Source organism: Hylobates moloch, unplaced genomic scaffold (assembly GCF_009828535.3).
Source record: "Hylobates moloch isolate HMO894 unplaced genomic scaffold, HMol_V3 SCAFFOLD_18, whole genome shotgun sequence".
Classification (NCBI taxonomy): Eukaryota; Metazoa; Chordata; class Mammalia; order Primates; family Hylobatidae; genus Hylobates; species Hylobates moloch.
The window spans coordinates 65,187,405-65,201,762 of record NW_026652293.1 but is presented as its reverse complement, the minus strand read 5'-3'; the positions used below and the strand labels follow the sequence as shown (position 1 = coordinate 65,201,762).

The window sequence follows — 14,358 nt, the reverse complement described above, 5'->3', positions numbered from 1 at the left end:
GCTGAGCGCTGCCTGGAGGGCAGGGAAGAAGGGGTGAGCGCACCGGGCTGGGATGCAGGTGCCTGGAACTGCCGGTCTCTCCGTTTTCCCCCTGGCTCCTAAAGGTCTCTTAGCAGCATTTCCTGCACGCTGGCACCCCCTGTCCTCCTAACGTTTTACTGCCTGCGTGTTTCTCTGTGCTTCCCCACCCTCCCACCCACCGGGCCCGGGGCGCCCTCCTGGGGCTGGGACGTAGCAGGGTCTCGCTTCCTCGCGCTGTCCTCTTCAGATGGGATCACTACGACTTGCGGCCGTTTGGGCGTTCGCGGGGCCTCGGCGATTCTGTGGCGCCCTGGGCTGTGTCTGTAGCCACAGCGGCCGAGGCTCACGGATCCGAACGCCCGGCCGCCGCGTCTGTCCCAAGTTGGGCGACGGGAGGGCCGGGTGGGGTCGCGCCTGCGCCAGGGGGCGGCTCAGAAACAGACTCGCGGTTTTTAACTTATTCCTCAGAGGGGCGAAAGCGAGTCCCGAGGAGGACGGCGACGGCTCTCTAGAAGCCGGGGTCCAGGTAGGCTGCCCGGCCCTCGAGCTCGCCCAGCGCCCCTCATGCTGCGCCCCGCAGCCCCCTCCCCAAGAAGGGCGTCCGGGCCCCTCCTGGACGCGCAGCTCCCGCGCGCCGCGGGGCCTGGGAACAGCGCACCGGCTGCGCCCGGAGCCCGGCGGGCGGTGAGACTGACAGCGCCCGCGCCCAATCGTGGGGCGGGGCCGAGGGGGCCTGCAGGCGGCGGCCAATGGGAGCCCGCAGAGCGGGCGGGGGGCGGTGCCGCTGGGCGGGCAGGCGGTGGCATCGGGAGCCGGCGCTGCAGACTGGGAGCCCGGGAGGAGCCGGCGGAGCGAGAGGAGGAGGAGGACGGAGGAGGAGCATCGCGCCCCCGCCGGCCGCTCGAGCGCAGGCCGAGAGCTCCAGCCGCAGCCGGCGGGTCCGGGCCGCCTCCGCCGGAGCCCGGCGCGGGGAGAGTCCGGGCCGATGGGCAGCCCGGGGCAGCGGCGGGCGGCGAGGCGGCAGCCCGGGTACGCGCCGCCCGGCGCGCACAGGCTGTAGCAGGTCCCGGCGGACGGCGTTGCGAAGGTTCGTGTCGGGGAATCCGACGGGCAGCGTGGCGAGGGTCGGTTCGGGATGGCTGCGGCCAGGCGGGGACTGTCCCGAAGGGGAAGGGGATGCCCTTCGGGGCGCCTTGGGGGGCTGACGGCGGCGAGGGGCGCGGGGGTGCGAGGGGCGCGGCGCAGGGTCCGGCTTGTAGACGCAGATGCACCCGCGCTCCCGGCCCCGGCTGGAAGAGGAGCCGCCGCCTGTTCTCTCCAAGTTATCGATCGGCTGAAAGGTTATTTCCGTCTCGGCGACACGGGCACTGAGGGGGAATCTCCTCCAGGTGCTCAGAACTCCGCTCTGATTAACGCTTTCTGGAAGGGCTCGCGGTTGCCCGACGTAGCTTCCCCGGCGCGCCTGGCCGGCTGACGCCGAACTTGCTGCGGGGCTAATTCCCCTTCTAGAAGCGGTGCGCCCGGAGCGCGCGTCCTTACCGGGACGGATCCCTCTTTGTAAGATCGTGAGCCTCTGGCGAGCGCCCTTCTCACTCAGCGCGACCTTTCTTCCCACGTTGCCAGCTCCTGGGCCTCTCCGGGTCTTCCCATGTCAGTGAGGGTAGTTTGCCCACGTCCTGGGAATATCCCCAGGAACACCTACAGATTAATTTTCAGCCGTGCCGCAAACCCAAAGAATCAATTTCGGCTCATCATCTACAAGAGAGAGCCGAGGCTTCTCGGAAAGAGAGAACAACTTGGCATTACCCCTCTGGGAGATATTTGTCATCATTAACCTGCTTGAGTTAAATTAATTCAGTCCAAGATGACTCTGGCCAGAATATTGGAAAAAATCAAGTGCATTGGTCACGGAATTGTGCTCACCAAAACATGATTTTGGTCAAAATAAAATTGTAGACAGTTTGGATTTTGGTTAGATTGAGACTGGGTTTTGACAAGGATGGCTTTTTTTCAAAAAACAAGGAAAAAAACCCTCAAAGAATCTTGGTGATTCTCATGGCTTTGCTCAGTAAGTTCAAAATAGTCGCACAGATTTTTCTTTTCTTTGCCTCTTTTGTCTGCAGTCTCCATTCTAAACGTTAACACTAGATGGCTTTCTTATGACAGACATTTAGTAAACTGCCCATTTGAGTTGCATTTGTGTGCAGCCTAGGTTGTAATTTTTCCAGTGTTACAATTAGTAATTGAAGAAAAAAGATCTCCCAAACTGTTGCTTTTTATTACTTTCCTAGAAAACCTACACATACCGATATTTTTGCGGATATTGAGAGGTGGCCTATTATTTTTGGCATTCCTAAAGTTGAATTTCAAGAGACAACTTGGTTACTGTGTTTAGTTACATCATTTAAGAATGTCTGTTTCATGTTTGGACTTACTTAAAGAATTCAGAGTTCTGTTAGTTTTGTCATCCTGTTTAGACAATATTTCCAGTTAAAAGATGTTTACCGCTTGATTGAATTTCACTGCTTGATTCAGAGTTATAAGAGAGTATTATTCATGAGAAATTGCAATCTTTCTTAAGTTTTGGGTATAAATCACATTGATTCTTCCTAAAAGATTCCATTGATCCATTTTGGGAAGAGATGCAGTTAAAGTATCTGCATGATTCATACCAGGGATTGTGTTAGGGACATCTTCTCCCCAGAGGATATTTGATTTTTTCATTTCTAAGCACAAGCCCTTTTAGGACAAGCACAATAGCCCGTAGTTTCAGCAGTAACAGCAGCAGCAGCAGCAGCAGCAGCAGCAGCAGCAGGCTCCCAGTTATGTTTTTAAGCACTTTTATTCTAAAGCAAGATCATGGCAGCCTGTCCAAATCTTGCCTAGGTAGGCAAACTTATTTATACGCTGGATAAATATCTTGAAATTATCTTTATAGCGTTCATTTATTGTGTGCCTTGCCCAGCTTAAAATAAGACATGTTGAATTTGTTCTAAATTAGAGTGTATTCATAAATAGCTGAAGGAAAAAGAAGAAAAACTACAGAGCAAACATCTGGGAAGTAGGAAATGAAATCAGAAACAGCTTTTATCAGTACCCACATTCCACCTATAGATGGGGTGAAATGAACTTGGATAAGAAGCAGTGTAAGCACTTGATCCAGAAAGTAAAGCAAGAGCTAGATCACAGGTAAGGGGGTGGAGCTTCTTGCTTTTAGTATGGGCCGCAGATTTCACCCAGTTGCTTAAAGTATATGTTTTTCATTAAATGCTTTTTATGTTTTTAAATCATAGATTTTCTCCAAGAGCTTTAATTGTATGGAATGTAACTTTTAGTCTAATAGGGGAATTATCAGATCATGATTTGGCTTCTCTGATGCTTACTGTAGTTAAAGCTGTGTAATATGGATTTGGAAGGTGTTTTTTTTTCTCCCCCTCACCCCCGAAGACTGGGATGGTGTTTTGAAGGATTCCTTGATACCTGAGCTTAGTAAACACTTGTCCACCTTGGGGATCTTTTTACCTGAGGCAAAGGGGAAGCGGGTTATTATTTTGAAATTAGCAGTCTATTTCTGAAAGTAAGGAAATACTAGCTACCCTGAAAAACCAGTTGTTTGGTAATTGAAACTGGTTTAAAAGCACTGTGTTTGGGCATCGAAACTAGTTTAGAGGGATTGTGTTTCCTGCATACTTTGCAAAGAACTATGTGTTTATGTGGATACAGCCCCTTGCCCCCAACCATAATTGGTAAATGCAGGGTTATTTTTTGAGATTGAGGAAGGCATTGAGTTTTTGAACTTCTGATCAATTTATGGTGGTAGTTTAGGATTACAAATCCTTTTAAAGACACACTGAATTTGAAGAAAATTTAGACTGGGGTATTGTTAATTGAAAAGCTGCTTTTTTTTTTTTTTTTTTTTTCTGTTTTGAACTTCAGTGAAATACAAAGTACAGTCCTAGAAAATAGTAAACCATGTTCTAGATTTTCTACTTCTGTTAATGTGCCTAATTCATTTGCAGAGTGAGAGTAGAAAAAGCTTTAGGCACTGACAGGAACCTTGAGCTTCCTGCCTCTAGCACCTGTCACAAATGAATTTGGATGAAAGTATTTTCATGATGCCTTTCAGCACCAAAATCTGGGGTTTCTTTAAGGTTTAAAACGAATGTATTAGAGTAATGAAAATGCCTGTCTGACTGGGATGTTTATATTTTTCATGATTATGTCATTTCTTTGCCTTGGCCTATAGTAAGTTTGTATGTGAATGCTTTGCATGAGGGTCATAGCTACTTGGTTTACCTTGAAATCAATGATTCAGAAATTGCTTTTTCTGTTCCAATTGCATTTAGCTGTGACTCCTTTTAAAAGAGTGGTAACAATGTGGTAGGAATTTAAAAGCCTCTCAACTTTAGGCATAGATTATTTTGATCCTTTCTGAACTTGATTCATAAACTTTGGTTCCAAAGAACTGCAGTTGTAGAAGGGAGCCAGATCTTGACTCACTGTTGAGGTTCTGTTTCTTGAGAGATTTCATATTTAGTGCAACCCAATTCTTTGGTTCATTTTTCCACCCCTAGTACTAGATAGCCAAGTTGAGTGGTAGGAAGGAAGAAAATACACAGCAAGTTGAGTCTAGTTGTCATAGCACCTTTGGACCAGAAAGGACCTTAAAGATTGTCTCATCATGTTGTTCCTATACCTTTTGTTTTCATCTACCTGTAAAATGAAAAAAAAAAAAAAAAAAGCAAATATTAGGGATTGTCAGATATGTCAGCATTTAATGTTGCTACTACATAAGTGTGTTTAAAATTGACAAGAGCAGTTACTACCTATTGTCAATGCCTTTCGTCAGAATACATTTGATGTACCAGAAAAAAAAGGTAGGGAAAGGGGGAAGAATATGTATGCTGTCAGACTTAAAGGAGAGTTCTTCGTATCCAGAGAGGAGCTCTGTTAAAATTACCCCACTCATGGATTTATAGCTATCCCCACACAGGCACTTTTTTCTTTTGCATGGGTCAGTGAAGAATTCACTGAGGACCAGGGTTTGGAAATCACCGAGTAGCTCAACTAACCCTTCTTTGATATTTGGATCCTTTTATATAATCTCTATAAGTGGTCTTCCGGTAATACCTGAACATTGCAAGTAACGGGTGGTGATCTCCACCTTTTAATGGTTTTGAGTACTAGAAAGTTTTTTTGGCCTGTAGAATTGAAATCTGATTCTGCTTGTTTATCCAAATTCTACTGCCTTGGTGGCCTACAGAACAAATCCTTCAGTCTCTGTCAGAGTTGGGCTCCTGGTGTAACGTGACCCGTGAACATGACCCGTGTAGAGTAGAGCAGGAGTGTCTTGTCATAGGTTGCATTTTGCTTGCACTGATGTAGTCCAAGTTTGCATTCACTTTTCCGGGGGCCAGACTCAACGAGTTTCCTTTTCACTAAAACCCCCCGAGCTGTTAATCACATGCTGCCATCGAACCTCGTCTTTCCATCTTGCGCTGATGTCACTGCAAAACCTAACATTTATTGTGCTGTGGTTTTGCTTTATTTTAGCTGCTTCTTTCCATCATGCTTTTTGGAATTTGATTATATTATTTGGCACCTTTACCTGTCCTCCCAAAGAAATGCTGTCTGTACATTATTAGATCAGACTCTTTTTATATCTTTACTTAAGCCAGTGATGAAATTGTTAAACTGGCTGAACAACACGAAGTGTGTCTCTGGAAGCTTCCCTCGAGGCTTACAAGGAGTCACACTCTCGGTTACAGTTAACTACTAATGCTCTTAATATCTTATAACTAGCCCATATATCTCCACCTGTCCACATGGATATCCTGAAAGAGTGTGTCAAACCTCCTTTGCTGGTTCTACTGACCAACTTATGCTGAGTAATAATGAGTTCATTTTCAGTGTGTCCCTAGTAATGAAGACTCTCTTCAGCATATGATTAAGAAAATTTGTTGAATGACTGACTGGATTGAGACACTAGGGTCACACTGTGATCTGTGACTTCTGGAGGCCTTAGGAACTGCAATGCTTATAGGAAAAAATCACAATCTTATTGGACTTTCTTCAGCTTCTTTTTTGGTTTGGTATTCTCTTGTGTTGAATTGCTTTCAGATAGTAGGGAAGAACACCACAGTCTCTTCCAGTTTTGTTTTAATTGGTTGATATACTTCTCTTCCTATTTTACTGATAAACATTTAGCCAGAAGGGGTGCCTTGAACTCTGCCCATTAGATTACTCCGTATTTTTCACTTCTGCATATTTGCTTAATCTGCTGAGAAATATCCCCATTTAGTTGAGTTGCTCAAGAAATCAGAACAGACCGAAGTAGGCTATCTGGTAGTATATTCAAACTCTTAAGTAAAAATATCTAGGTAAAGAGCCAGTGCTAAAAATTGTTACTGTGGAAAGTAAGAACTCTTGGGTGAATAAAAGATTGTGTATGCTGAGATGAACTATTGTGTGGAGTTTTAAAAGAAAGTTGTGATTAATGCTTAAGGCATAGTGTCCTGTGAAGTCAGCATAACTACTTTCACTGTCTTCTGGAGGTGGTTTTGATAACACATTTGGTTCCTTGTTGAACAGTGGGTATTCACATTGTTCAGGAATAGCTTTGGAAAACTGTCCTCTCTGTATTGAAGTTTCTAATAAGTAATTTTAGGAATTATAGTTTTGATTCTTTGTACAGGGCAAATGCTACCTGTTTTAGGTGTTTAAATGGCCTAATGCAAAAAACAGTGGTTTCTTTTTAGTAGGTTCTCAAGGTTCTCAAACTTTTTTCAACATGCATCCCATCTATACACAATTGTCTAAGTGTTCATGTATGCATGCATATACATATATACATATCTGTATGCACGTTTGTGTGTGTGTATATGTATAATGTATCTGTATGTATAAACATATACTTTACTGTGCTAAGATATTATGGACATTATAAAACAAATGTACATTTTAAGAAGATTAGTATTAAAAATAAATAGATGTAGAAGTATTTTCTCTGCATCTCAAGGGCATTTGTATCTTTGAAATGTGTGGCCCCTGTTTAGAGTCCACTGTTGTACTATCACTGGTTAGAGTTTATAGCAGTTGAGAAATGCAATTTCTAGGAAGCCTGTAGGGTCTTGTGAGGCAAGCCGAAGACAAACTCCACTCTTGATGGACCTTATATTTACTGTGTATTTATTCTTTTTCCTGAAGACATTTCTGACCTTGGCCTGTTTTCTTCCAGAATTGCTTGTGGGTCTTGGTTTGAGATTTCATTTATTGAGGGGTAGGTTAATGTAATGGTGATGCTATTCTCCTTAGAAAGTTTCTAGTTGAACTCAGCTGTTTTTTTTGTTTTGTTTTGTTTTTGAGATGGAGTCTCGCACTGTCACCCAGGCTGGAGTGCAGTGGCACAATATTGGCTCACTGCAAGCTCTGCCTCCTAGGTTCATGCCATTCTCCTGCCTCAGCCTCCCAAGAAGCTGGGACTACAGGTGCCTGCCACCATGCCTGGCTAATTTTTTTTTTGTATTTTTAGTAGAGACGGGGTTTCACCATGTCAGCCAGGATGGTCTCGATCTCCTGACCTCGTGATCCGCCCGCCTCGGCCTCCCAGAGTGCTGGGATTACAGGCATGAGCCACTGTGCCTGGCCTGAACTCAGCTGTTTAAGAAGCATCATACTATCACACTCAGACAAAACCAGTCCCAGCATCAGAGTATGTTAAAAGTTCAGATTAATAGCCTAGTTCTGTCTGTATGTGATTGGCCAGAACTGTAGCACACAGCCACCTGTAGGGCAAGGAATGCCTAGCTTCCCAGCCATTAGTGGGTTGGAAATGAATGAGGAGAGACAGCAAGGAGCCCTGCCCTTGTATCTCCAGTAGCTTCCAGCTAAATGGCACCATCCACACCCACCCATCCTCCTGTGCAATTTTAATAATGGAACATAAGCAGCAAACAGGCAGGGGCATTTCTGGTTTACTGCTGTATTCCCTGCACTTAGGTGGTTTTTGCCACATAATAGGCTCACAGTAAACAAATATTTGTTAAAGAAATGATTGGGAGTTGTGGGTTGAACGTAAAAGAACTTCCTTTATCTTGGCTTTTGTTGAACTAAATACTGTTGAGCAAGTTCTAATCATTATTTCTATTGGACGTGATCTATCTTGAACAACAGTTTATACCTCATTTATGCCTTTCCTGGGTCGTTTGAAATGACCTGTGATTGAACTCTGATATGGAACTGGTAAAAATGTGGAAGTTTCTGAAGAGGGACTGTGTTCCATCTGTTACATCAAGAACTTTATAGCCCCATTCAGAGAGGTGTGGTTCCTGGGAGCCTGGGCACCCTTAGGTGGCCGCCTTTCATGAGAGAGTATGATTTACACCTTTCCCAGGTTTCAAAGTCTGGTCTGTGCTGATGACTGCACAGCCCTATTTGAATCCCATGAGGCTGCAGTTGACTTAAAAGCCCTGGCTGGGGCTTAATCAAGCTTACTGAAAAGAAAGGATTTCTGAATTGTGTAGTACTGTCTGTAGTCCTTTAGTTCTCAGTCCATTAGCAGGGTTCATTTCTGCAGGAAATCATGATGTTTAAAAACCCCATCAGTAGTGTATAGTGCATCTTTTGTTGATTCAGTACATGAGGATATTATTTATGCCTTAAATATGGCAGGTGCTCAGTAGCCATAGTCTTAATTTTACATGGTAAAAGTCTTTTATCTTTAATATCTTAACATAGTGCTAGTTCTTATAATATGACATTAGAGGGATATCATTCTAACTCCTATTTGTTTACATTTGTGTATAAGGTATGCTACGATAAGTGCTGTAAGCAAGGCGTACGTGATAGTAGAAGCATCCAATTTATCAACCAATTTTATTTGAGGATTGTTGTAACTCATTTGTTTGGAATAATGGGTCAGTTTTCCGATTTAAAATGTTTTAAGTTGGGCACAGTGGCTCATGCCTATAATCCCAGCACTTTGGGAGGCTGAGGCAAGGATTGCTTGAGCCCAGGAGTTTGAGACTAGCCTGGACTACAAAGCAAGACCTCATCTCTACAAAAAATTTTAAAATGAGCTGAGTATGGTGGTGCACACCTGTCAACCAAGCCACTGGGGAGGCCGAGGAGGGACAATCCCTTGAGCCCAGGCGTTCGAGGTTACAGTGGGCTGATCGTGCCAGTGGACTCCAACCTGTGTGACGGAGACCCTGTCGTAAAGGATAAATAAATAAAGTGTTTTAAATTACAAGAATAAGTGAAGGAGACTAATGTTGATTTATGAAGAGAATAAAGAATTGGGGAGAGATATTCTTAAAGGCAAGTGTAAAATGTTACCGTGCTTGAACTTTCATTTGTGTTCTCTCGTGTATACTTAACGAGAACCTTACAAGGCTAGTGGGATTTTTTTCCCTTTTACAGATACAAAAACTAAGGTTTAATGAAAGTGTGGTTTTCTGAATTGGAGTCCTTATATTTTAAACCCATGTCTCTTGGTTCCAGCTATAGTGTTGTTTATTCTACAGCTCCCTTGTAAGGTATGGTAGGTTTCAATAAATCATTATAAAAGGAAAGAATGAAAAGACAGAAAGGAAGAAGGGAGAGAGGGAGGGACTAAAGAAGGTGTGTGCATATGAGAATGGCGGAATTATCCGACTCACTATCACTGAAAGGGGGAAGTGGAGGCTGAGGGTTGGGCTAATGAGCTCATTGTTCTGGTCTAAAACTGCCCTGTTCTCTCAGCCAGTGAATTGTCTGTCATTAACTAGAAATTTTGTAATTTGTGGTGAGGTAGCAGTTTTACCGATTGAATCAGGTTATATATTCTTTGTTGGGAAGTGAGTGGGTCCTTCTGTGATCATGCAGAGAACATTTTTTTTAGCCCCTGAGTCTTTGCCAAGATTAAAAGAAATATAAGAGGAAAACAATTTTTGTTTTGCATTTATACTTTGCTAGATTTGCATAATCTTTGTTTAAGCCAGTTGAATGTGAATCCCTAAATAAATTTCAGGCATTTAAATATTTAAAAGGATTCATCCACAGTACTTTACTCACCCAAAGAATAAGTGCTTACAACAAAGAAAATAACACCCTTGCAGATGTAGCCTATACAGACTTTGTTCACCTTGTCATTGAATTATACAACATTAATAGCGAAGCTAGAATTTGAACATTCACTGAAATGCTTAGCTGGCTCTGTTCCAAAATATTGTTTCCCTGTTAGAGAAAGCAGGACAATTTGTTTAAAACTGGCAGTTCGCCAGTCAGAATAGCTCTGACGCAATCATTGCAGTAACTACTTTGCTCTGACTGCTAATTTTAGGGCAGTTAAATCTGGGTGATGTCTGATGGCTGCTGTCGCTGTGCGTCTGGTTATATGGAGCTTTCTAAATTCATCCTCTTAGCTTGGCACCGTAACTTAGTTCTTTCTGAGATAAGCTGTGGAGCAGAGGGGATGTTGAATCGGCACAGGATATGTGCATGGAATGAGGAACAAGGCCCTAGGAGAGTTTCAAGAGACACTGCTTTAATCTTACTACGCTCTTTGTTATTCCAATAGCAAAGGCTTAACACATCTGTACTTCCCTTGCTGTAGCACCCTGGGAGGTGTTGAGGAAGGTGGAGAGAAGTGTACATCGAGACCCCTGCCTTCATGGAGCAGGGTTCTGGCAATATGCACTTACTTTCCTTGTCATCCCTGCAAGCATTAGTGTGTTTAAAAGTGAACTTTTACCTTCTTCCTTTTTGGAACAGGTAAAACTAAGGAGAAAAATGATAATTTAAAAAAATCTGGCCAGGTGCGGTGGCTCATGCCTATAATCCCAGCACTTTGGGAGGCTGAGGCGGGCGGATCATGAGTTCAGGAGTTCAAGACCAGCCTGACCAACATGGTGAAACCCCGTCCCTACTAAAAATACAAAAATTAGCCGGGCATGGCAGTGCGTGCCTGTAATCCCAGCTACTCAGGAGGCTGAGACGGGAGAATCGCTTGAACTTGGGAGGCGGAGGTTGCAGTGAGCCAAGATCGTGCCACTGCACTCCAGCCTGGTGACAGAGCAAGACTCCATCTAAAAAAAAAAAAATCTACTTGGAGTATTTAAGAGCAGAGTAGAATATCCTGCTATTGCAGATGATACAAGTGGGATAACGGGTTCTTTGGTGGCCTTGTCTAACTCCCTCAGCTTTCTGGAGCAGTGACTATAATCCAATTTTAAAATAAGGATGTGGGGCCATGCCATCTTGAAGTCTTTTCAAATGCTGGCATTCTAAGATTTCTAAGTTAACAGGGGGCACCCTAGGGTGTGAGACCCCTGAGGACAGGGATCTTGTCTTTCCATTCCTATCCTAAAGTCCTGGGTAGCTGTCAGGCACAGTCAGCAAGTTAACTCACTTTTAGAATTTAGTTTTCAGAGGGACCTTGAGTGTTCCTCTAGTTAAACTTCCTTACATTACTGATTCAGAATTATCAGAGGGAATGATTTAACCACTAGACCTATTGTGTAGTAGCACGGGCTACCTTATTAGGTGATGAATGAACTGCCTTCTTAGATGATGAACCAACTAACTTGGGCAGAGTTGATGGCTATGTGTCAGGTGTATTAGAAAAAGATTCCTGTGTAAATGAGACCGTATGATAGATGGGCACTACAGCTTCTTTCAGATGCAAGACTGTGGTTAGCTGAGAATAAGGTGGGTTTGCATAGTTAGGAAGACATTCAAGGAAGGTAGAACTTGAGTTAAGCTTTGGAAAATGGTTAGGATTTGAATTTTTGTTGAGGGCCTCTTGTGTGCAGGGAAACTGTAGGCCGTCTCCAAGACCAGAAGATACATACGGAACACTCTCAGTTGTTCCTTTGATCACAGTACTATCTCTATTAAAATGATCTGCTTAAATCCAAACTCATCTTTTTGCCTGGTTTAGGTTTTGCAACTCCAGAAATGGATTTTATTAACAAAAGCAACATTAAGGAGAAGTGACGGACAGTATTTTCAAAGTGGTGATAATTTGTCTATCATGTAAGATGGTCATTATGATTTTTTGTCCTCATTGTAATTTACTAAAGGTTATAGACTGTGTCAAAACTAAAGGAAAAATTATTTTGGATATACAGAGATGTAAATGATGTTTTGGTGTAAAAATTACTGAATTCATTTCAGTTAGTTGACAGAATACACACGTAGTATTATATTTGCAACTCAAGGTCATGTGTTTTGAGACTTTATACTTAGGAATATATAACTTGATAATTGATACACTGAAGTGATTTATTTTAAAATTACGCTGAGTAACGAGTTTTTTTTTTTTTTTTTTTTTTTGAGATGGAGTCTCGCTCTGTCCCTCAGGCTGGAGTGCAGTGGTGCAATCTTGGCTCACTGCAACCTCCGACTCCTGGGTTCAAGCGATTCTCCTGCCTCAGCCTCCTGAGTAGCTGGGATTACAGGCGCCCACCACCACGCCCAGCTAATTTTTGTATTTTTAGTAGAGACGGGGTTTCACCATGTTGGTCAGGCTGGTCTTGAACTCCTGACCTTGTGATCCACCCGCCTTGGCCTCCTAAAGTGCTGGGATTACAGGTGTGAGCCACCGCACCCAGCCACAAGAGTTTTAAACTGAGGAAACATTAGGAAGGATGTCTGTGGACAAAAAGAGCTCGCCTCACCTGAGCATCCCTTCCGCCCCCAGGTCTCTGGGGCGTTGTTCATTTGCTGCCATCGCTCCCTTCCTTCAGTCCACTTCCTGTCTTAGGTCTCATGAACTAACAGTAAGTGCTGGGTAAGATTTGCATTCTGCTTTAAACTTCTGAGATTTATTTAAACCAATAAATCTCAGTTTAATGACCATATACTTTCCCCCAACGCTTTATCATGCAAATTTGCAATCTTACAGAAAAGCTGAAAATACTGTGTGGTGTAGTGGACACCTCTGTACCCACCTCCTGGATTCCACTGTTGTTAGGTCTGGCTTTATTTGCTTTATACATATCTCTCCGTCTTCTACCCATCCATCAATCCATTTTATTGTTTTGATGCATTTCAGAGTAAGTTGCACACATTTGTACACTTTATCACTAAACATTTCAGCATGTATATTGTAAATGAGTTAAAAACTTTTACATTTTTTGAAGTAAAAGGTATACAGTGAAATGCGCAAATCTTAAGTGTATCATTCTGTGAGTTTTGATAAATGCATACACCCATATGGCCCATACTTCTATTAGGATGTGAAATGTTTCTGTCACTTTGGAAAGTTCTCTGATGTCCCTGCCCAGTGAACTTACTACTCTTTTGTTTCCCACCTTCATCTGAGGCAACCTTTGTTCCTTTTTTTTTTTAGGGCCGTTGATAAGTTTTGCATGTTCTTGCACTTGATGTAAATGGAATCATGCGGTATGCACTCTTGTGTATAAAGCTTCTTTCAAAACTCAGCATAATTTATTTATTTTTACTTTGTTATATACTTTATATGACCACACTGGGTTTTCTTCACCTTCATCTTGATCACATGACCTTTTCAGAGGTCATATCCATTTGTCAAATGATTTTAGGAGAAATTTCTGTTAGATATTTATGTATTTATCTTCAGTCACATCTCAACTTCCCTTTTCCCTACAGGGGTGTGATTTTCCTGTCTGATTTGGCAATTTCCCCACTGGGTGTCATCTTACATCCCACCCATTCATTCTGGAGATCAGGTGCTTCTTTTGTTAGTTGGCTGACACTTGCTGCAGGCCTGGCTCAGGCCAGCTCACAGCATTGAGCTGAGCAACTTTGCTTCTGAAGAGATGGATCCTGACATATTACTGGTTTATTTGTATCTGATACTTAGAAAATTTTAGGTGAGTGAAAATAAATCTATTTATCTTTGCAAAACTGAGGAATTATTTCTAATTAATTCAAATTATTTCTAATTATTTCAAATGCAACAATTATTAAAACTAAAAAAATTTCCTGAGTTCAGTTTTATGATAATATATGAAGGAGACTAATCAATTAGCCCTGAAAAAATACAGATTTTCAATCACTGATGCTGAAGAGATACTGGCTGGCAAAATGAAAACCTAGTTGACATAAAAATAAAATTCTATACTTAATTAACCACCCCCTTTTCTATTTCTTCTACTACTGAAGTTCTGAGTTGCTAAACCTCTCCGCCATAAATGAAAGTACTAAAACATTTTCATCAGCTGTACCGGATTAATGGTTGTTTTGCACGTGGAATGTGCCATCAAGGTGAGAAGACTTTTCCTTAGGGCTGTATCGGTTAAGGTAGCTCTGCCTGCTCTAAGAGACACTACAAAATGCTCTGGCGGTGGAAAAGCTGATTTCTTTCTAGTGTGA

At 42.9% G+C, this 14,358-nt stretch overlaps 1 protein-coding gene across 6 annotated transcripts in view; it reads left to right on the top strand.

Moving 5' to 3' along the window:
- The first annotated feature begins 464 nt into the window (after positions 1 to 464).
- Positions 465 to 14,358, top strand: part of SIPA1L2 (signal induced proliferation associated 1 like 2) — a 236,073-nt gene continuing 222,179 nt past the window's right edge. For 2 of the 6 annotated variants that reach the window (XM_032136775.2, XM_032136776.2), the window contains exon 1: positions 869 to 1,108. The gene's annotated coding sequence lies outside the window, so the exon portion shown is untranslated. Of the gene's footprint in view, positions 548 to 843; positions 1,109 to 14,358 lie in introns of those variants that run through there. The other 4 variants (XM_058430754.1, XM_058430755.1, XM_032136772.2 and 1 more) reach the window with 4 other exon arrangements.